At 49.2% G+C, this 22116-nt stretch overlaps 1 pseudogene; it reads left to right on the forward strand.

Annotated features, from left to right (window-relative positions):
• Positions 1 to 1774: 1774 nt before the first annotated feature.
• On the forward strand, positions 1775 to 5526 carry LOC143348735 (uncharacterized; annotated as a pseudogene).
• The last annotated feature ends 16590 nt before the right edge of the window (positions 5527 to 22116 follow it).

Raw genomic sequence — 22116 nt, forward strand, 5'->3', positions numbered from 1 at the left:
TTGTATTAATTAACGGGCTGCTGCATCGCGACGGAAGTGACCCCCATTTCAAAGGTTAGATAAGTAGCAGGGCGATTTCCTAATGCACGCAAGTGGCAAGAAAATTTTGAGGAACGAAACGTTCGACATACGTAACACGCTCCTGTTTGTGCTTGTCGCACTCAAGAGCGGGGAATTTAGCCGCCGCGTTACGCAGCTAAGCTAGGGGACTGTATGTGTGCACGCTTCCTTTAAAACAGGAAACGTTTGATTGCAGTTTGGGAAGGCGAGAATCACTCTCGATTTTTCCACGACTGCAAGTCTTGACTGTCGTAGGAGAGGTTAACAGAGGGAGGTTGTAAGGCTCCAACTGCTTGCCTGTTCCTCGGCTTCTCACCGTTCTCGTAATGCGTACGGGCATGTGTGGTGCAGTACCTTAAGGGGGGAACCTCATGTAAAATGAAATCTTTGAGCAATTTTTTTTGTTTTTGCTTAAATTGATAGGAAATTTCCTCAGGAATAAGATAAAAAAGTTACACAGAGATTTCCTTGTACCTTATTTTCAAAATAAAGTAAACGGTTGTATTGGTCCCAGCGTCGTTCGCCAAATTAATATTGAGCGACTAGTTCTATTAATCGGAAGCTGTGATTTTTACGATGAGACTCGACTATGATTTTTCCGAAATGGATATTCGACTTTAGATTTTTGAATCATCACTTTGGATGTTGAACGAATGTTCGAAGTTTCCGGAGCCCGTTTCCTCCGTAGCGCGAACCCCCTCTGAAACGCGATTTTGGGGGTTTGTCAATCGATTCGCGCTGACTTTGCGAGTTTATCGATTGGCCATCGATTTGGGGAAGGAGGATCGATTTTCCTACCCCGTTGGGCAGGAAACTCCTCCCTCACCTGATCGTGGTGGAGGAAAGTCCCAGGTCACCCTAGACGAGGGTGACCGAGGTTTTTTCCCCAAGTCGAAGGTCCCATTAATTTTGCCGAGCAAAAAACAGGACTCCGAATTAAGACGCGTAGCTACACGTGCGTTGCAACTGTTTTATGGCTGTATTATTCTACGAGTTGGCGATGGTCGTTGTAGAGGTCTGTGCCACCTGCGGGACAATACAGCCCTTCGTTGGTTAACTCGGGTCTAGCGCTTTCGGGTTGCTAGAGTGCTTAAACGATTTACGATGAAATTTGCCAGATGCAGAATATTCGAAGACTTTTTCGACAATGTCAAGTTTCCGCATCTGGCCCCATAAACGAATGAAAACCCCCGAGCTGACCGGACGGAACATTTACGAAAGAAGCAGTTCAGAACGCTCAGAACACTCAGAACGATCAGACATTGTAGAAATATAGATTAACTCCCAAGATACCGCGTATTCTATAGTGAAAATGAGTCGCAAAGTGTAAAATGATAATCCTAATTATCGTCCGAAACGTCCGAGACGACGAAAAGCTCCTAAAAAAATTGACTTGAGTGCTGAAACAAAAAGTGAACAGATGAGTGGAGGCGAACGAACAAGCTCTTCTGCTAAAAAAATAAGAGTTACGTCAGCAGATATAATTTTTAATTTGACACACTGTTACCGAATTATAGAATTTATCAGTGTTTTTGGTGCAATTTCGGATATTTCTATGTGCAAAATATGTAAACGAAAACAAACATTTGGAGAAGCAGGCAATCGTAGATTGGGATTTAAAATCGCCGTTACATGTGCGTGTGGGACAACTTTAATTAATTCGGGCCCTTTTGTAAACAACAGTTTTGAAATTAACCGCAGAATTGTGTTCGTGATGCGTTTGTTAGGTGTTGCACGTAAAGGTATAAATATCTTTTGCGGCATGATGGATTTTGGCTGTGAATTGAGTGTACGTGCTTATGACGGCATTATACAGCATATACATATTTCACTGCAAAAAATGTTTAATGATACGTGTCACAAAGCTGTTGAGGAAGAAAAACAGTTTAATGAAAAAAAGGAACAACCCTTGTTAAATCTTAAAATATCTGGAGATGGTTCCTGGAAAAAACGAGGATTTTCTTCACTCTACGGTGTAACGACGCTCATTGGTTATAACACAGGGAAAGTCATCGATTTATTGGTAAAAAGTAGTTATTGTTAGACATGTACATATTTCAAAAATAATAAAAAGCACCCCGAATATTTGGAACATAAAGAAGATGGACATTATACAGTGAATCACAGTGGCTCTTCGGGTAAAATGGAAGTAGATGCCGTCGTAGAAATGTTTCTCCGCTCTGAACAATTACACGGAGTACGTTACAGTAATTACATAGGAGACGGTGACGCTAAAACGTTCAAAGCAATTTTGGATATTGAACCGTATGGTCATGAGTTCAAAATTAAAAAGAACGAATGCATTGGACATGTAGAGAAGAGGATATGCACTCGGTTGCGCAATGTAAAGAAAACTGCAAAATTAGGAGGAAAAGGAAAGTTGACCGATGTGTTAATAAAAAAATTAACAAAATACTATAGTCTCGCTATCAGGCGTAACAGTGATTCTGTTATTGAGATGAGAAAGGCGATAATGACAACATTTTATCATCTATCTTCAACAGATGAGAAACCGCAGCACGACGACTGTCCTCCCGGGGCCGATTCGTAGTGTAAGTGGCGCGTTGTACAAGCCTTGGGACAAGAGTTTGACCATCCACCTTCATTACATGAAGACGTAAAAAAACATATTCGTCCCATTTATAAAGAATTGTCACGAGATGATTTGTTGGAGAGATGTTTAGGTGGCCACACACAAAATGTTAACGAGAGCTTTAACGTCATGATTTGGCGTTTAGCTCCCAAGCATCTCAATTGTGGCATACACATTATTGAAATAGCTGCATTTTTGGCTGCTGGAATATTCAACGAAGGATTTTCGTTCGTCCTTCAAACAATGAAAGAGCTCAATATAGTAATTGGACAGCACAGCAAAAAATTTACTGATAATGAAAATAAACGCCGCATTAAACAGCAGGAGCGCCGCAGTCTTCATTATACAAAAGAGGCTCGTGCTTCTTTAAAAGAAGAAAAAATCGCTACATTGCAACTTTTCGAAGAAGTGGAAGATTTTTTCGACGACTACCACTATTATCGAAACTACATAAAGTAATTGTTATACGCACTGTATGTATTTATAATTTACAAATCGCTCCACCTTTGCCACGATGTCATAAGTGGGTAATAAAAACAATTAATCTTTTCATTGCTGTTAAGAAACTTGTTACTGTTATTGTTACTTGTTACTTGTTACTGTGTAATTTAATGCAAGCTTACAGTGCTTCATTAAAATCAAAGTTAGAACGGCTACTACCATAGTGGATGTACGCGCAAGATGTAAATCATCGAAATCTGCAAAACTATAAGAGGCAATTTAAAAATGTTACATACCAATGGATTTGGAATAAAATGCTCGTCATTTTTTGTCATTATGAAAATTTCAATAAAATGAAAAATTAAGTTAATAATTTTTATTTGTTATAAACAAATTGTATTTTGTTAAATTTTTTAACACCATGTTTGTTAAAGTACTAAGGGACTTTAACGTGGGTCCGGATGAGGAAACAAACAGGGAGAGAAATTGTTACAAGTTTTTCAATAAATTCTTTATTTTACAAAAATATAAAGTTAACTCTTTATAAAATTATAACAAAAATACTGAACTAAAAGAAAAATGACGACGGCTCCTACTGTGGCCTCGTCTCCTCTTTTTCAGTCTCCTTTTTTCAACTTTCTACTGCAGAGACTTTCTGTAACAAAAGAATCCGCCTAATAAATATTTCTGCGGACAAGTCAACAATCGCGCGCTCGTCAGCTGTTTCTCGCGCTCCAGCGACAGTCTGGTGTGCTTGGAGAGGAGAGCTGGCTGGCTATCTAGCGCACTAGCTAGTGGACTGTATTTTCTTCTCTTTCTGGTCAATGAGATTCGTTTCCTACGATCTCACCGACGCGCACAACCGGGTAGACGAGGTTTTCCTCCGTTCTACCGGGTTCTCTTCACAATGCCACGGACGGGAAACCAAATGGAGGTTGTAAGGCTCCAAGAGGCTAGATCCCGCGAGCACGCTCACCGTGCTGGTGGCGTTTGTACACCACCCACGCAAGAGGACATCTTGTCCTGATTCGGCTTCCTCGACGGCGGCTCCTCAGAAGCAACCTGTGGTATGGTCACGTGGTTGCCAAGCCGGCGATTCCTTCATTAAAGGAACGCCCGGCAGCCAGCCGTGGCTACCTCGACGGAGGTTCCTATGACACGAGGAACTAGCCTGCGGCTCACCGGTTCAGGACTCAATCCCCTGCAACTCCAACCACCCTACGTTCACAGCCCAGTGTGGTCGACTCACAGCTGGTAGTGGGTGTAGTGATGGAAGGATGGCTCTTCAAACTCTTCGCTCCACCGTACGCTTAGGCTCTACCTATTGTCCTCTCACGACGGTATATTGGAGCGGGTTCTCCGACGCCCGATGCACGAAGAGCACCACGAGGTGATATCCTTCCTGAATATCTATCTTCCGGTTGCTCCTACGCCGTATAGCTCTAATCTGGTCGTTGGAACTTTCCACCCCACCGGTCGGTGTACTCTCAGTGGTACACAGGACAGGTGATTCCAGTGGGTTTCGTACGACCTCTACGAACGGTGAACTACCACCAGGCGATACCAGGATGTCGGTATCAGCCTTCCAGTAGCTCCAACCGGATAATTGGAAATGACTCAAGGCGATTCACACCGAATCTCCAACGTCGCAGTCGCGTCCACGAACTGCAACGTTCAATCGCAATCCTGCGTCTACGATCGCTTCACACTCGGCGTGCCTTGCGATCGCTGCTACGTCAGGCAGATTGTCCTTTTTCTGGGGAAAATCTCCAGTCGCTATGACGAGATTTTCCAATAAATTGCCTGTCCACAAACTGATTCTATTACGAGGAGCGAGATCGAGTCATCTTCCACAGAGCTCGTAGGGAAATTGGAACACGACCGTCACAGGGTCCACTCTCGATCGTCGACGGCTCAAGAATGAACGGTGACGATCTGCAAGCAGCGACGGCCGCGGCCGGCTTCGTCGCGCAAGCGCAGAACCGGGTAATAACCACGTAAATAGCCGCGGTATATTAATCTGAACGATGGAAAATTTCCACGTCAGCACAACTATCTAGAATTACGCGAATTCAATATAGATACGGGCGTCGTCGCCGAGTTTCTACGTCTCGGACTCACGCGATATTTAAACATACCGCCCCTCTTGCACGAATTGTGCAACACTAAGAGGACGCGGTTGCCCCGTACGGCAATGATTTTACGCGAACCAAGAAAGAGAGACGCGCACTTTTAATTCAAAAAATTCAAAAAATTTTTTAATAATTAAAAGTACTTACGGTTGTCCAGAGGTGGCCTGCTGCAAGAACCTCATCGAGGTTAGCAGCATCTGGTCTGCCAGGGCTCGCGTGGTGGCTTCCACCGTCCGAAGATGGCCGGGATGGCCGGGATGCCATCTGGCATTTTTCCCCGGCTGGGGCTTCATCGGCTGACGGGCCCCGCTGGGTCCCGGCTGCGGTTCCGCAGCGGGCTTTGCCTGCCTTCGCCTCCGTCACTTCCTTGCAGCCGCCTTGCTGCCGGCCTGCGCTGGTCCTGACTGCTGTGGCGGCGGAATCGCCGCTGGCTGTACCGACGACGGAATCGGTTGTTGCTGGCCTGGCGGCTGGGCCTGTGCCTCCAGCTTCTCCGGTCGCCAGGCGCTATGTAGAAGGCGCCCGCCTGGCGCCCATCGAAGGACGTACATCCCTTCGGCGATCCGGGCGTTGTATCTTCCAGCCGACTCGACAATCTGAGCCGGAACTCGGACCTTGTCCAGTCCCAAGTTTATAACCAGCTCTGGCTCTGGTTCAGGCTTGTCGGCTTCGACCTCGTCCGCCCAGGACGGGTTTCTGGACTCTTCGGCGAACCGCAGAATCTGCCCGAACCTTAGATCAATCTCGGGATCTCCCGAGATCATGATCGTATTGTCTTCAGGGTTGCTGCGTGTGTCACTCATCTCGAAGCTCAGATTTAACTGAAGCCAATATGGCGACGCGTGGACCGCAGCATTACTCGGGTTGTTTACGTTGCTAGGCAACCCGTACCTTAGATTGAGCCTTAGCAACGACGGATAGATGGAAGTAGACATCGGTTGCTATGAACGTGGTGGTACTCACCTTCCGAATTCTTCGGCAACAAAATCTGGAATTTCAATGTTTCCTCGAAAGCGACGTTTCGTGGTAAATGGCTCGGCGAGTGCTTCTCGAGTCAGCCAATCACTTTTTGGTTCGCTAGTTCTAGTACGGAGCGAGGAATCGTGACTTTATAGCCACGTTGGGTTTTGTGCCAGAGAGAATCATACACTTAGATTGTTCACTATATCATTTAATCACAATTTACTATAACGATTACGATGATACACTGGACGACAATATAATTAACGACGGTGTTCGGTTGAAAGTACAAATCACAGTGGTCGAAAATTTACAACAAGAAAACTCGTTAGCTGCGGACGCTTCGAACCTTTACACATATGGTTTCAAAACAAAAACGCTCATAGATCGCATGCTTGAAGGTCGATTTATACTATACGTTTACGGCACGGCACGGTTCGGTTCAGGCAAATGCCTTCTTGCGCTTCAGCACGTCACGTTTTGGTTCCGGCACGGCTCATTTCTCCAGACCTCACTGTTCAGGGTCGGTACAGCGAGCAGTATTGTAGCGTAACAGTAAATTCATAAAGCCAGCGGATATAGAGTCACACCTTTCATAAACAATCAAGGCTTTTGCTAACTACCTAGTGCCCGTAAGGCGGCTATTTAATTAGTAAATTCACTTAAAATCTACATGGTCCTCCAAATCCAGTCGCTCTATGACTTTACTACCTGTAGTAACATCGACGACCGGTGCCAGATGTTTTATGACCAGACTCAGGTACCGTGCGAAACATATTAGTAATGCAAAACTAATCAGCAACCGATACTTCCTCCCATGGCCTTGGATACGCCAGAGAGCAGATTGAGTCAAAAAATCAAACCGACAACACTGAGAAGGACACAGAACACGAATCAAAAGACCGAAGACTTCATCTGGCGGATATCTCATATTGGAGCCTCCAAACGTATCCCCCTAAACAGTTCGCACAAAATTAAGTTGCCGTGCGACATTGTGCTATTGCACAAAACAAGCGGGTTTATGATACGAACGTGACTTCTCCGCTATTTTTGAGGATTAGGCCTTCAAGATATTTTTACTTGAACAAATTAGGATACGGTCATTAAGGAACCTCCAAACTCCACACGGGACTTGGAATCATTGGAGCTCTTCCTTGCCTCAATAGCGATTGACGTATCGTAAACCCGCGTTGGCGCATAGCTGCGGACCACCGGGGTCTCGCGGTCGTTGGGCATTCCCCAAATAAGTTAATAACAACGCAACGTTCTCGCTCACTCCTGCATGGTCTACCTAGACACTGGACAGCAGCGTGGGCGGCAATGTTGCAAGTTGTTAGGATGCCAAGGTGACGACCCTGCCAAGGTGACGACGATAAGGATTGGCTTAACCAATCCTCCCTCCAGTAGGCAATGTTCGTTGTTGTCACTCTGACAGGGGAGACCGAGGTTTCTCTATGGGAAAAATCAAGACGGTGAGTTAAATTAATTTTGACAGAGTTACGCCTTCGCATTTTTAGTCTCCGCAAGAATTCATTCCTTCAGTGTACGTTCGGTAACGACAGTCGTGGAAAGTTTTTAAACTGTGATTGTGAATCAGAAGAAGTTGAAAATGTTTTCACATTTATCCATAGAAGATCTATGCTTCGTAGTGTTATTATTAAATGAAGAAGAAGAAAGGAAAGTGAGAGAACGTCGTTTTTCGGTACACAACATGTTAAAGAGAAGAAAAATTGATGGAGAATATTGGACATTATAGAAACATTTAATGGATGATGAGGAAAAATTCTTCCAATACTTCCGAATCTCCATTAATAGTTTTAATTTGCTTTTGGAAAAAATAGAAAATTCACTAAACAAGACACAGTGTTCAAAGAGGCTATATGCCAAGAGAAAAACAGGCAGTATGTTTGAGATATGTTTAATAATACAAACAATATAAAAATACAAAAACATTATTTATTCGTAATTAATTAACATAAAAATATATAATATAATACAATATAATAAAAATACAATAATATAAAAGTACAAAAATTTATTTATTTCTATCCGTCGGATTTTGTTTAAATATCGCGTGAGTCCGAGACGGAGAACCTCGGCCGCGATGCCCGTATCTATATTGAATTCGCGGAATTCTAGATGGTTGTGCTGACGTGGAAATTTTCCATCGTTCAGTTTCGTATACCGCGGCTATTTACGTGTTTTTTCCAGTTAGCTTCACGGGAATTCTCGAGTTTTGAGGGAAATTCTAGGAATTGTGTTGCTAGCGACGAGAAAGAGAGAGAAACGAGATCTATCGAAGAGAGATCGATAGACGAAACGCGGCAGCGCCGCGCCGTGGCCACGCAGCGAGGAGCTGCCCAGGGCCCAGCAGCGCGATGCGTCGCTAACCAGTACTGCGCCTGCGCGACGGAGCCAGCCGGGGCCGTGGCTGCTTGCAGATCGTCACGCTTCAGTACTGAGCCGTCGGTGATCCAGAGCAGACCTATTTACGATCTCGCTCCGGTTTTCTATCGAAGCTCAGAAGAGTGTGAGCTAAGCTCGCTCTTAAGTAGAAACAGCAAGTGGACAGCGATAATAATTTATTGGAAAATCTCGTCATCGTGACTTGAGATTTTCCCAGAGATAGGACAATCTGCCTGTTGTTGTAGCAATCGCACGGCACGCCGGATGTGAAGCGATCGTAGACGCAGGAGTGTGATTGAACGTTGCCGGTCGTGGATGCGACTGCGACGTTGGAGACTCGGTGTCGATCGCCTTGAGTCTTCTTCCAATTATCCGGTTAGAGCTACTGGAAGGCTGATACTGATATACTAGTATCGCCTGGTGGTAGTTCACCGTTTGTAGAAGTCGTACGAAACCCACTGAAGCGTAGGTGGTGTCCAGACGCCACTCGCACGGTGAGCGTGCTCGCGGGATATAGCCTCTTGGAGCCTTACAACCTCCATTTGGTTTCCCGTCCGTGGCACTGCCAGAGCGAACCCGGTAGATCGGAGGAGATCTTCATCTACCCGGTTGTGCACGTCGGTGAGATCGTAAGAAACGAATCTCATCGACCAGAAAGAATATACAGTCCACTGGTTAGAGCGCTAAATTGCCAGCCAGCTCTCCCCTCCAAACACACTAGACTGTCGCTGTAGCGCGAGATAAGCAGCTGACGCGCGCGTTAACGTGTAAGCTGTCCGCAAAATATTCATACTTTGCTGTACAATTGTGTTACAGAAGGCCTCCACCCAGATAAATCAACTGGGAGAGAAAAGAGGAAACCGGTCGAAAATACCGAGCCGGGTATTCCATAACTTTTTCCGTTTTCCATGATATTTATTTTCACATTTTTAATTTTGTAACAAATTATATTTTGTAAAATAAATTTCATTTTTTGTAAAAGTTGTAACTGTTTCTCTACCTGTCTGTTCCCTCATCCGGACCCACGTTAAAGTCCCTTAGTACTTTAACAGATTTATTTGAAAAATTGCTATACGTATTTGGAGTGGAGGAAGTACTTGGGTTTTGTAAATGTGGTGATGAATATGGCAGAGGTGTTGTAATTAAAGTGCATGTGGTCTGGTCATTTTTATTAGATAATTCCTATAATTCTAGTTCTGAAACTATTGCGAAGGTCCGGGCCTTAGCTATTGCTTGATTATACGGAGTTAATTTATTTACTGTTGGTGCTAAACTTTTAAAAAATATTGTGTTACCGTCATCGATATTTCTATTTTGTAAAATATAATTCATTACTGTTTCGGATACCGTATCTGATTTTCTTTTTTTATTATTTTTAGATTTATTGACTATTGCGTGTATATTGTCTAGGCTGGGCGATGAAATTTCGTTGGGGGTTAAATCAGTAGTTTCCTGCGCAATATCATTTACTTCTACACTTAAACTATAGGCTGTATCTAGTGATGTAATACATTCCTTCTCTTTGAAATATGGAATTAAAAAAGACATTTTGGCCTCGAATTGCCATTTTCTTATTTTTGTCGAGGCCTGCCCGCTGCTGGTTCCTTTTTTTTAGGGCTCTACGAAAGCAGTCTCGTAACAATATCCATTGCTTTTTGCAATCTTTAGCTGGAAAGATGGGATAAAATTAATAATTACTACGCATATAAGTATTGTAAACTTAATATATATATATATATACTATTTTCCAGATTTTTAACAACTGGTGACTCATACAAGACAATAGCATTCAGTTATCGATTAGGCCATACAACAGTATCGCGTATTTGAGATTGAAGTTTGTGATGCAATTATTGAACATATAATGCCAGAATATATGAGTATACTCATTCGGGAAAAGTGGCTTGAAATAGCGGAAGAATTTTGGAGAACATGGAATTTCCCTAATTGCATTGGTGCGTTGGATAGAAAACATGTACAGATTTTTGCACCACCTAAGAGCGGTTCTCTATATTGTAATTATAAAAAAAAACATTTTCCACTGTGCTATTGGCTTTGGTAGATGCCAATTATAAATTTATAGCTGTCGATATTGGATCATACGGAAAGAATAGCGATGGAGGTACATTCAGCAATTCAAAATTGGGAAAGTGTCTTCCACAGAATAAATTGAATATACTTATTAAGATCGTATCCGAAACCACAAATCCATGATCCCGGAAAACAATATTATAACCATCGATACTCACGAGCGAGACGAGTGTCGGAAAATGCATTCGGAATTTTGGCACAAAAATTCCGAACTTATCTACGTAGAATGCAATTTGTTAAAATAGGTACGAGTTCGTGCAAAGGTTATAAAAAGACCTTGTCTCGTACCCTTTAACGCAATATGGTCCGGATCACGAGGGATTGGGAATATGGGGGAAAGTGAATATACTGTTTTATAATTTTCTTTCGCCTAGTCCAAGGGACTAGGCCGTTTATTAAAATTAAATACAAAAATTAAATGAACGTAAAGAAAATTAATGGAAAAAAGCAAAATTAATGAGAATAAAACACAATTGAAACGGAACTTTTATTTTCTTTTAAAAACAAAATTGCTGTGCTTAAGCAGGCTTGCCTTTACAGCTATCGCCTCGGTCTTTTGTAACAAAAAGAGACCGAAATCCGGCTGTTAATAAGGAACAACGCTCGTCGTGTTGTCGGACTCGCTTCAATCCAGAGACTCCTTACTCCGTTTATTGTAAACAGGAACGGGGATTTTCATCACAGCGATACGCAGCCGGGTTCGTGGATTGTAAATTTTACGTTTCTGATTTTGGAAACGTTTAATTGCAGATGGGGAAGACGAGATTTTAATCACGATTTTCCCACTGCTGCGGAATTTTTACCCAGGGAATGTGCCAATAAGGCCCCTATCGGGTGTTATCCCAAGCTCAGATTCGACCCTGGAAAACGACGATCCCAACCCAGAGAATTTGCAACAAAGACGCCCTATAGGTTGGGGTTTTGAACAGTGCAATAGCCAAAAAGAGAATCAAGAAATTCTCTTGGTTCTCGAACACGACCGCTGATTGCAGCAGTACGTGTTTTTCGTCACAACGGTGGCGATAATCAAGCACTATTTAAGTGTAAATTTGATTATGCTCAGCCACCGATGGCGGGTTGGAAAATTGTTCAAACTATCGAGAAAACTTATCCGATCCCAAATTGGTTCGTTCACCGCAGAAATCGAGTTATTTACACGAAACCGTAGGGTACGAAATTTGACTTGGCGTGATTCTTTCGAATCCGCAGCAGTCTTTATTTCGTTCCGTTTCGGTTCAGTGGATCGACGATCGTATTAGACGAATCTAATTAATCGTGTATATGGATCTCCGACGGATAGACGAGGTCGACTCAGGAGATCCGCACTCGTCGAGAACCAGGTAGCAAGTGTCTCCGAGACATACCTGCTTAATCGTGGGCACAAGAGAGGGGAAATTTTCGTCTCGTGGCGCTATCTGGTCTAAGCTGTCGGTCTCTTATTAATTTTATATCCTCTCTGTAATTTCGGCGTGGTAACACCTGTTCTCTGAAAACCGTTACTAGGCCGTTCGCGTGATTCCTAACGAAAGTAAGTTTGTAATTTTTCTACACGGCATTGCTCTGGAAACATATTACGCCGCAGAGAAGGCTCTGGAATGTCGCGTGAACTGAGAATAACCGTATAAGAAATGTCCTGCTTTTTCTATCGATCATGCGATGGTTTAACCGACGTTTTCAATGAACGAGTTAACGCGTTATTTAAACAATATTTTTGTTATTAGTTAATCAATTCTATTATAATTTGGTATAGATAAACGTTATACATGTGTTCATTTACAGCAAAAAGTTTATTGCAAAATCTTACATGCATCGTTTGATTTCAACAAATTTCTCCCATAAGCAATGAGGGTACGAATACTTACGGGATTAACTATACGGCCATGTCGTCGAGACTCGAAATTGCCTCTAGCTTTTACTGACAGCCGTAGTTGACAACTGAAGAAAAGGACAGCGAGTGGGAACGAGTAGGAGCGAATGAGTAAAAATAAAAGGCAGTCGAAGAAAAGGATAACAAATGAGAAAGAATGAACTGAAGTTGAAGAAACGGACTCTGTATGATTTTTCGTCTGCTCTGTCCATTTTAAATCAGCCACTTATTGAAATTATTAATATTTGTGTCATTCTACGATAAATCAATCACTTTTTGGACACTCAATTACCTGATATCACGTTCCTCTTTAAATTTACAAGGTTTATTTCTACATGTTTCAGTGACATTTTTCAATTTTTTGGGCGAAAAATAGTTAAAACTGATGATACTGTATACTCTCAAACACAGTGGCTTTTAAAAAAGGTTGTCGCACGGTATTCATGGCACTGGCCATTCTGTTTGTTTCAAGTGACAAAACGTGAAAGATGTTGAATTAGCCCTATTCGCCCCGTCCCCCCATACGCCTCGTCTTCGTCATTCGCCCCGTCCCCCCATACGCCTCGTCGTCGTCATTCGCCCCGTCTTCGCTGATCGCCCCCTCATCACAACACGCCCGTCTTCCTTATTCGCCCCGTCATCCCTATTCGCCTCGCCTTCCCTGTTCGCTCCGTCTTCGCTATTCGCGCTGTCTTCTTATTCGCCCCGTCTTCGCCATTCGCCCGTACCCATATTCGGCCCGTTTTCGCTGGTCGCCCCGTCATTCCTATTCGCCCCGTCTTCACAACTCGTTCCGTTATCCCTATACGCCCCATCTTCGCCATTCGCCCCCGCCTCCCTATTTGCCCCGTCTACGCCATTCGCCCGTAACCCTATGCGGTCCGTTATCGCTTGTCGCCCCGTCTTCGCTGGTCGTCCCGTCTTTACAACTCGCCCCGTCGTCCCTATTCGCGCCGTCTTCCTATTCGGTCCGTTTGAGCTGGTCACCTCGTCTTCCTTACACGCTACGTCATTCCTATTCGCCCCGTCTACGGCATTTGCCCCGTCTTTGCTATACATTCCGTCTCTCTATGCACCCGTGTTCGCCATTCGCCCGTCGCCCTATACACCCCCTCACCCTATTCGCCCCATCTTCGCCATTCGCCCGTAGCCCCTATTCGTCCCGTTTTCGCTGGTCGCGCCGTCATACCTATTCGCCCCGTTTTCGTTGTTCGCCCCGATTTTGTTGTTCGTCCCGTCTTCGTTATTTGCTCCGTCTTCGCCATTCACCCTGTTCCCCTATACACCCCGTCAGCCTATTCTGCCGGGGTTCGCTTCTCACCCCGCTTCGCGTCGGCGAGGGCCTCGCGCAGTCAATGTTGTGCTTGGGGCACCCCTCGTACAACAGAAAGCCCTTCTGTGCCGTGGAAAACCATGGGTTTTGGACGTCCCAGCTTGTGAAACTGTCGGCCATCGCAGCTGTGAAGAGTTCGGGGGCGGCGTCATCCATAGTGATAGGACGTTAGTTGCTGAGGTCATCTCTTTCACCATTCTTGTGAATCCAGTCGATGTTGGGCTCTTTCCACAGTGAGGGAATCAACTCCACCGACCAATCGTCCAGCGGACGATTTTTTCATTCTCCTGAGTTAGTTGGACACCTCGGCTGCCCCGAAGGGCCTCTCCAGGGCTTTACTGGAACCCTCATCCTGCTGGTCGCGGTGGTGCGCCGGGAAGTGTTTCGAACGATCCCGAACTGCGTACATCGAGCTAAAGTGCCCTTAGGCGATGTCCTTGGACACCTGACAATGTGGAGATTGCCCGGCTAGTACCTCCTGCACTGCCCGCTTGTGGTTCGTTCGAAACAAACGCTGGATTCGCGTTGCTTCCCAGACGTGGTCGGTCCGTGTGAGTGGAGCCCCGGTCGCTCCGTTGCAACTGGCGTCCCCCAGGGGATACCCCCCAAATTTTCCGCCGCATCCGGCCTTCTGCCCCCTCCCCCGGTATCTCTTGCGGCGGCACCCCTCCCCCTCTCTCGAGCAGAAAAACCTCGAACCAAAGAATTCCGCCACAAGGGCGGCAAGGGCCTCGGAGCCTTCCGCTGTCTCCACGGCCTCCGCGACCGCGACGATTCGCGCCCTTTCAGACGCTTCCTCGACGGTGTCGCGTCGGCGAGGGGCAGCCACAGGCGTCTGCAAACCTTGGAGGGGTCCGCACCCTCTCCCTGGACGCTCCACGATCGTGTCGGGGTCGCGCGCCGGCCCATGCCTGCGCCCCCCCCCCCCCACCACGTTCGCTGCGTCCGCGTACTTCCGGTCACCTTCGGGTCACGACGTGTGGATGATCTCCGGTTGGCAGCACTCTCGCGTCACCTCGTCGCTCGGACACAGCCCGGAAGCTTCTTCCCCTCCGCGGGATGGGGCATTCTAACGCCGCCGGGGATGTCGTCGGCGACGTTCTCCTCCCGGCCGCGACCGTTGCCACCGCCTGAGGGGTTCCGCAAATCCTCCTACTTCTTCTTAGTGTACCCGGGGTCTGCCAAGGGGGCTCGGTGGAGGCTCTCTTGGCTCGAGCCGGGCGCGAGCGCCGGCGGCGCGGTAGATTTGCCGCCGGCTGTCCCCCTCGACGATGGAGTTGGGCTCCGGGTAGGCGCATCTCCAGGTCCACGCACCCGTTTGGTTGTCCAGGCGGCAGGGGAGGTAAACCTCTACGTGGCGCGTCCCCAGGTGGCGGATAGGGGTAGCCGCTGGGATGAGATGTAGGGATGGGGTCACCAACTTGAGGAGGATGGTGACCGCATCCTCGCATGGCATCCCAGAGGTCGGAGCGAAAGCTCCCGCGGACCAAACACTGGTATGAATGTTTTGCGTGTGTGATTGTGTGTGTGTGTGTGGCCCGAGGCATGGGATATTTGCCGCGGGCTTTACCTAAGGCTGCAGATGAGTCCTGCGGTCAACGTGGCCACCCGGCCGGCGGCTTAGTCCCATGTCACGGAGCCGCGGGCGCTGGTGAGCAGGCGCCTGCGGTTGAGTGGGAATGCCTGCGGGAAGAGTGCCTCCCACCGGGAGGGACCTGAAGAGGCACGACGCGGCGGGGGACTCTGTGATGTCTCATTAGAGTTCCCGGTCCCTCGCCAGGCGTCTGAGCTTGGTCACCGTGGGGTTTTAGCCGGTAAGAGTCCGGTACTACTATGAGGTGTCCATGAGGATTTCCCCACGTACAAAAAAAAAAGAGATAGGCGGTGGTGTTGTTACGGCGGGGCTCGGTCCAGGAATAAAAAAAAAAGGAATTTCTTATCCAGCTACACGATCCGCGTAAAGAATAAAGCCCTTTCGTCCACGCAGCACGTACGTCTACGTTTAATCGGGGAATTTTGTATGCAGTTAACGGGGCGTCACGCGTAATTGTTTGTTTTACCTGTATCTTCTATTTTCTGGCGCGTTCAGGAGTCTGCCGTGTTGTCTCTGGAGGGATCCACCTCGTGGAAGCAGAGCCTCTGATCGTCAGGCGGGCTTTCGGGGATGCGTGTGGAATGGCCGGCGATTGTCTGGACAGGCGAATTCGCAGGGTTCCTCGGCAGCTGGGTCGCTTGCAGAGGATGTTGACGATGGAGAAGGTCTTCCAAGGCTTGCAGAGGATGTTGACGATGGAGAAGGTCTTCCAAGGGTGGTTTGCACGAAATGAATTGAGAGGCAAATGTATTTTGTAGTGAAATAACTATATTCTGACACTTGAACTTGTACAAACTTAATTCTTATACAAGCCTTTCCGAGACTCGTGTTAACAATGGAAAATGGTACAAAGACTGAGACTGGTTTCGGTGGTTGACAAAGATTACAAGATTCAGAGCTTTCGCTGGTCGGTGTGTGTGGATTACAATATATTTCACGCTCTTTTGACAATCGGATCAATCTGCTAACCTCTCAACTCTATCAAACTCTCAACTCTATGTTTCTGTTAAACTCTCAACTAACACTTACGCGTCGCGTGGTCGCTTTTATATTCACTCTCGGGAGTGGGGAGCAGTCGGTATTCGCTACTCCGCTGAGTAGGGATAGTCACGTGGCCACGGTTGGTTCCGTGTAGTGGGGGAGCTTGCCTGCTTGCGCCGTCGGATGTGGCGCGCGTGTACGAATCTCGGTAGTGGAGGGGGGTCGCGCGTGTATCGGCAGCTACTTGCTGCCTCGGCGAAGGGTTCGCGCGTCTTACAGAATAACCACAGAAATGCTTAATGGTAGACATACAGATTAATATGCTTGTAGTGCAATTGTCTGATCAACGTATATCGGAGATATAGAAAGGTGTGCCGGGGAGTCGACGGGCGTAGCCCGACGTTACAGTGTCACGACCGGTGCTGGGATTGACCCCCAAACCACCGAGGTCGTCGTCATTGCCATTGTCATCGTCGTCATCGTCGTTGTGGCCGCCGTTGGTATTACAGCCACCGGGATGATCCTGCCGGACGACGACAGATAGCTAGAGTGAATCTGGGTTAGTTGTCCGGGGGGGGGGGGGACGTCTGTGTGTGTTGTCACCCCGGTGGTGGCGGCCGGTCGCCCCTGGATGACTTCCGCGTAGGTGGTAGTGGTAGTCCACGGCGCAGCACACGCTAGCAGCCTGCCCAGCGTGGGCAGATGAGCGCCGTGTCCTGCAACAGGAAGTTGGGAGGAACCTCTCGCTGGCCACAGTAGTTGGCAAGATGGTGGCCAGCGAGAGGACATGGCAAGTGGTGGCCTCCTTCTGTGAGGTAGTTATGTCACAGAAGGAGGCCGCCGAGCGGGCGCGCGAGCAGGCCGCGCATCCCGCTCGGAGAGGGAGGGCTCGGAGAGGGGCGAGGGCGAGGCGACCTTCGCCTCCTGGCCCCCTTCAATAGCTCCTGAAGAGGTGGGGCGGCCCGTCAGCTCTCACCTCCGGCCACCACGTCGATGGCCGGGGGATGGACGGGCCGCCCGTGGGGGCTGCAGGTGCTCGGCGTTAGGGGCCCGAGCACCGAAGTCAGCCCCGGGGCCGCGGGCATCGGGTGACCTGACGTCCGCGGCGGAGAAATAAGGGGGGAATGACACGTTGTCGTTCCCCCCGGGATGAGCCTCGACAGGCAAGGCGTGGCGGGGGAGTCTGTGATGTCTCACTAGAGTTCCCGGTCCCCCGCCGCAGCGCCCGAGGACGGTCACCGTGGGGTTTTAGCCGGTAGGAGTCCGGCACTACCTCGAGGCCCTCCCCTACCTAAGGGCCTCGGGGTGTCCATGAGGATTTCCCCACGTAAAAAAAAAAAAAAAAAAAGGTGGTAGTGGTAGTCACCCTTCTGCTGCACCCCCTCGGTGCAGTCGCTGTGGGCTCGGGCTGCAACCCGCTGCGCCTGGTAGCGACAGTCATAAAACTCTTTAGTGTTGTAGTGGGCCTCGTTCCCGCTATCGTCGCCGCCGTTGTTACGAGCCAGGGCCGTGCACCGCGCGTGGCTGGCGAGTGCGAGAGAGAGTATGAAATATGGTATCAATTTATTAGTTAGGTACACGGACGAACCCGATGCAAAATCGGGGAGCCGCTAGGATAGTTGATAACGAGGACGAACCTGACGCGGAATCAGGGAGCCTCTGGGATGGAGTCACGTACGAACGAACCTGGTACGAAACCAGGGAGCAGTAGGAGGGTGAAACGTCGTGAGCGAACCCGATGCGAAATCGGGGAGTCACTAGGATTGTTGATAACGACTCAGACGAACCCAATGCGAAATCGGGGAGCTGCTAGGAGGTTGGAAGAAACGCAGACGAACTCGATGCGTAATCGAGGAGCTGCTGGGAGGTTGGATAAATCACAGACGAACCTGATGCGTGCCATATTGGCAAGAGTGGCAGGACAAACCGGGTAGGCTGTCCTACAGGATGACACAGGTGCTCACCGGGCATGGTTGCTTTGGGGAGTACCTGTGTTGAATCGGGAAGGAGGCGACGGCGGTGTGCCACCACTGTGGAGACCCTCGGGACCCGGCGCAGCACACGCTGGCAGCCTGCCCAGCGTGGGCAGATGAGCGCCGTGTCCTGCAACAGGAAGTTGGGAGGAACCTCTCGCTGGCCACAGTAGTTGGCAAGATGGTGGCTAGCGAGAGGACTTGGCAAGTGGTGGCCTCCTTCTGTGAGGTAGTTATGTCACAGAAGGAGGCCGCCGAGCGGGCGCGCGAGCAGGCATCCCGCTCGGAGAGGGAGGGCTCGGAGAGAGGCGAGGGCGAAGCGACCTTCGCCTCCTGGCCCCCTTCAATAGCTCCTGAAGAGGTGGCGCGGCCCATCAGCTTTCACCTCCGGCCACCACGTCGATGGCCGGGGGATGGACGGGCCGCCCGTGGGGGTTGCAGGTGCTCGGCGTTAGGGGCCTGAGCACCGAAGTCAGCCCCGGGGCCGCGGGCGTCGGGTGACCTGGCGTCCGCGGCGGAGAAATAAGGGGGGAATGATACGTTGTCGTTCCCCCCGGGATGAGCCTCGACCGGCAAGGCGTGGCGGGGGAGTCTGTGATGTCTCACTAGAGTTCCCGGTCCCCCGCCGCAGCGCCCGAGGACGGTCACCGTGGGGTTTTAGCCGGTAGGAGTCCGGCACTACCCCGAGGCCCACCCCTACTTAAGGGCCTCGGGGTGTCCATAAGGATTTCCCCACGTAAAAAAAAAAAAAAAAAAAGACGAACCTGATGCAAAATCAGGGAGCTGTAGGATGCGGACGAACCTGATGCGTAATCAGGGAGCCGCTGGGATGGTAATAGATTGCGTGGACGAACTCGATGCGTAATCGAGGAGCCACTAGGTTGTAAGAGGTTGTATTTGGATTTGGGGATGTGTTAATTCAACTCGTAACTATGAATTATTAAGTATAATATAACCCGAGCGGCAAGATTATATTATTATGGGAACGTTTAACTAATAATAATCGCTTTATATAATTATGGGTTAAAGAAGTTGGATAACTCTGATTTGATAATAAAAGTAGATATATTCTTAAATCAACAAATAAAATACTATTGTTTCGTGTATCTTATGTCGCGATCAAAGGCTGATTATTGTTTAAATATCGCGTTAATTCGACAATCGAAAAACGTCGGTTAAACCATCGCGTGATCGAGAGAAAAACGGACCATTTCTTGTACGGTGTTGTTCCTTGTTTACGCGACATTCCAGAGGCTTCTCTGAGGCGTAATACGTTACGGGAACAATACCGCATAGAAAAACTCCGTATTTACATTCGATAACAGTTCCGCGATCGACCCAGTAACGGTTCCAAGAGAACAGGTGTTACTACGCCGAAACGAAGAGAGGATTCGAAATTAATAAGAGACAGACAGCTTAGACCAAACAGCGCCACGAGATGAAAATTTCCCCTCCCTCGTGACCACGGTTAAGCAGGTATGTCTCAGGTGGACTCGCTATTTGGTTCTCGACGAGGGCGGACCTCATCGTCGACCTCGTCTGAAGTCGGAGACCGATTCTCGACAAGTTAATTTTGTCTAACCTGTCGTAGAATCATGTGAACAAAGTTGCTCGGAATTGAGACTGCAGCGGATTTAAATAATCCTGCCCTTGAGTCAAAATATTCCGGCCATACGTTCACATGCAGAAATCGGTCACCGCGACGAACGAACCATTTTGGAAAGAAACAAAATCCAACTGATTTTCTTTCCACTTCGCTCAAAAAGCAACCGATGGCTAAAAAGTACCAAATTTACACTTTTATAGTGATTGGTTACCGCCATCGGTGCTGAATAAACACGTATTGCTGTAATCAGTAGTCGTGTAGAAGTGGAAATGAATAAAATCAGCGTGATTATCTTTCCAAAGATTTAACCCGCAATCGGCGGCTAAGCATAATCTAATTTACACTAAAATAGTGCTTGATTATCGCCACCGTTGCGACGAAGAACACGGATTGCTGTAATCAGTGGTCGTGTTCGAGAACCGAGAGAATTTCTTGATTCTCTGCTTGGCTATTGCACGGTTCAAAAACCCAACCTATAGGGCAACTTTGTTGCATTCTCCCTGGGTTGGGTTCGTCGTTTTCCAGGGTCGAAACAAAAGTTTGGGATAACACCCGATAGGGGCCTAATTTGGCATTCTCCCTGGGTAAATATCTCGGCTGGTTTCGACCTTTTCTTTTTTTTTTTTTTTTTTTTTTTTTGTCGTGGGGAAAATCTTCGAAAGACTCCCTCCCACCTCCTTGGGGAGAGGTGGGAGGGGTGTGTGGGATTTCCCCCGCCCGTACAACGACAGGCGCGGGACCTACCCACTAAAAACCCCACGGTGACCCTTCGGCACGCTTTGGGAGGATACCGGGAATCGCTCGAAGCATTCTTCCGGTATCCTCCTCGTGCCCGCGCTTTCGCGCCCATCCCCCGGGGGGACAATCGGTCCCCCCAGTAGACACACTGCCTCATAGCGGCGGGACGGGGCCACTCCATCCCGCCGCTATCCGTCCCGGGGCCGCGTTTAGTGGCGGCTGCGAGCCCCAACTCGCAACCGCCCGCGACCCCGTTTCCACCCCTCGGCGGCCGGGCGTTCATGGCCGCACCAGACCGCCGAGGGTGCCTCCCCTTGTGTCGGACCGGTAGGGGGAGGCACTCCTACCCCCAACCGGTCCGACCCGGCGCCGCCTGGCGGGAGGAGGGTCCCCTCAGGACCCCCCTCCCAGCCTAGGTCATCCGCCACGCTGAGGCGGCCGCCCGCGACGCCTCGCGACCGGGCGACGACCTCGGGCCACCGCACGAGCGCGAGCTTCAGCGCGCCGCTGAAGCTCGCGCTCCCTCCCCGCGGCCTCCTTCTGCAACATTACGTTCTCGCAGAAGGAGGCCACGGCCCTCCACTTCTCCTCGCTGCCGAGCATGGCGCGCACCACGCCCGGCAGCGAGACATCCCGCCCGACGACGCCGACCAGGACACGGCGCTCCCCCTCCCACGCGGGGCATACCTCCAGAGTATGATCCGCCGTGTCCTGCTCAGCGTCGCAGTGGCAGCAACGCGCCGTCGGCTCCTTCCCTATCCGGCACAGGTATCTTCCGAAGCTGCCATGCCCGGAAAACACCTGTGCCAGCCGGTAGGTGAGGCTGCCATGGCCTCTGTCCAGCCACTCCTTCAGGAGTGGCCGAACAGCCCCGACAGTCCGGTGCCCCGCGGTTGGCAGAGCCAGCCGCTCCTGCCACGCGAGCAACACGGACTGCCGGGCCTGGCGCTTCAAATCGCCCCACGCAGGTTCCTGCCCGCCCGGGACCGCCCCCACCCCCGCGCGACGGTCGACGCGGTGCCGGTACATCACCGCGTGCGACCGCGCGAGCAGGTCCATGGGCGGCATCCCCGCTAGAACCGTCGCCGCCTCATGTGACATGGTCCGATACCCGCGGACGACCCTGAGCGCCATGCGCCTCTGCACCCGACGCAGCATAGTCATGCTGCGCCGGGAGGCAGCCAGGTCGTCCGCCCAGACGGGGGCCCTGTATAGTGCCACCGACTGGACCATTGCCACATAGAGGCGACGAACTCGGCCCGCCGGGCCCCCCAGGTTGGGCAGGATCCGGCCCAGAGCCGCAACCATCCTTTCCAACCGGGGGACCAGGCAGCGGAAATG

The sequence above is a fragment of the Colletes latitarsis genome, chromosome 12 (genome assembly GCF_051014445.1).
Source record: "Colletes latitarsis isolate SP2378_abdomen chromosome 12, iyColLati1, whole genome shotgun sequence".
Lineage (NCBI taxonomy): Eukaryota > Metazoa > Arthropoda > Insecta > Hymenoptera > Colletidae > Colletes > Colletes latitarsis.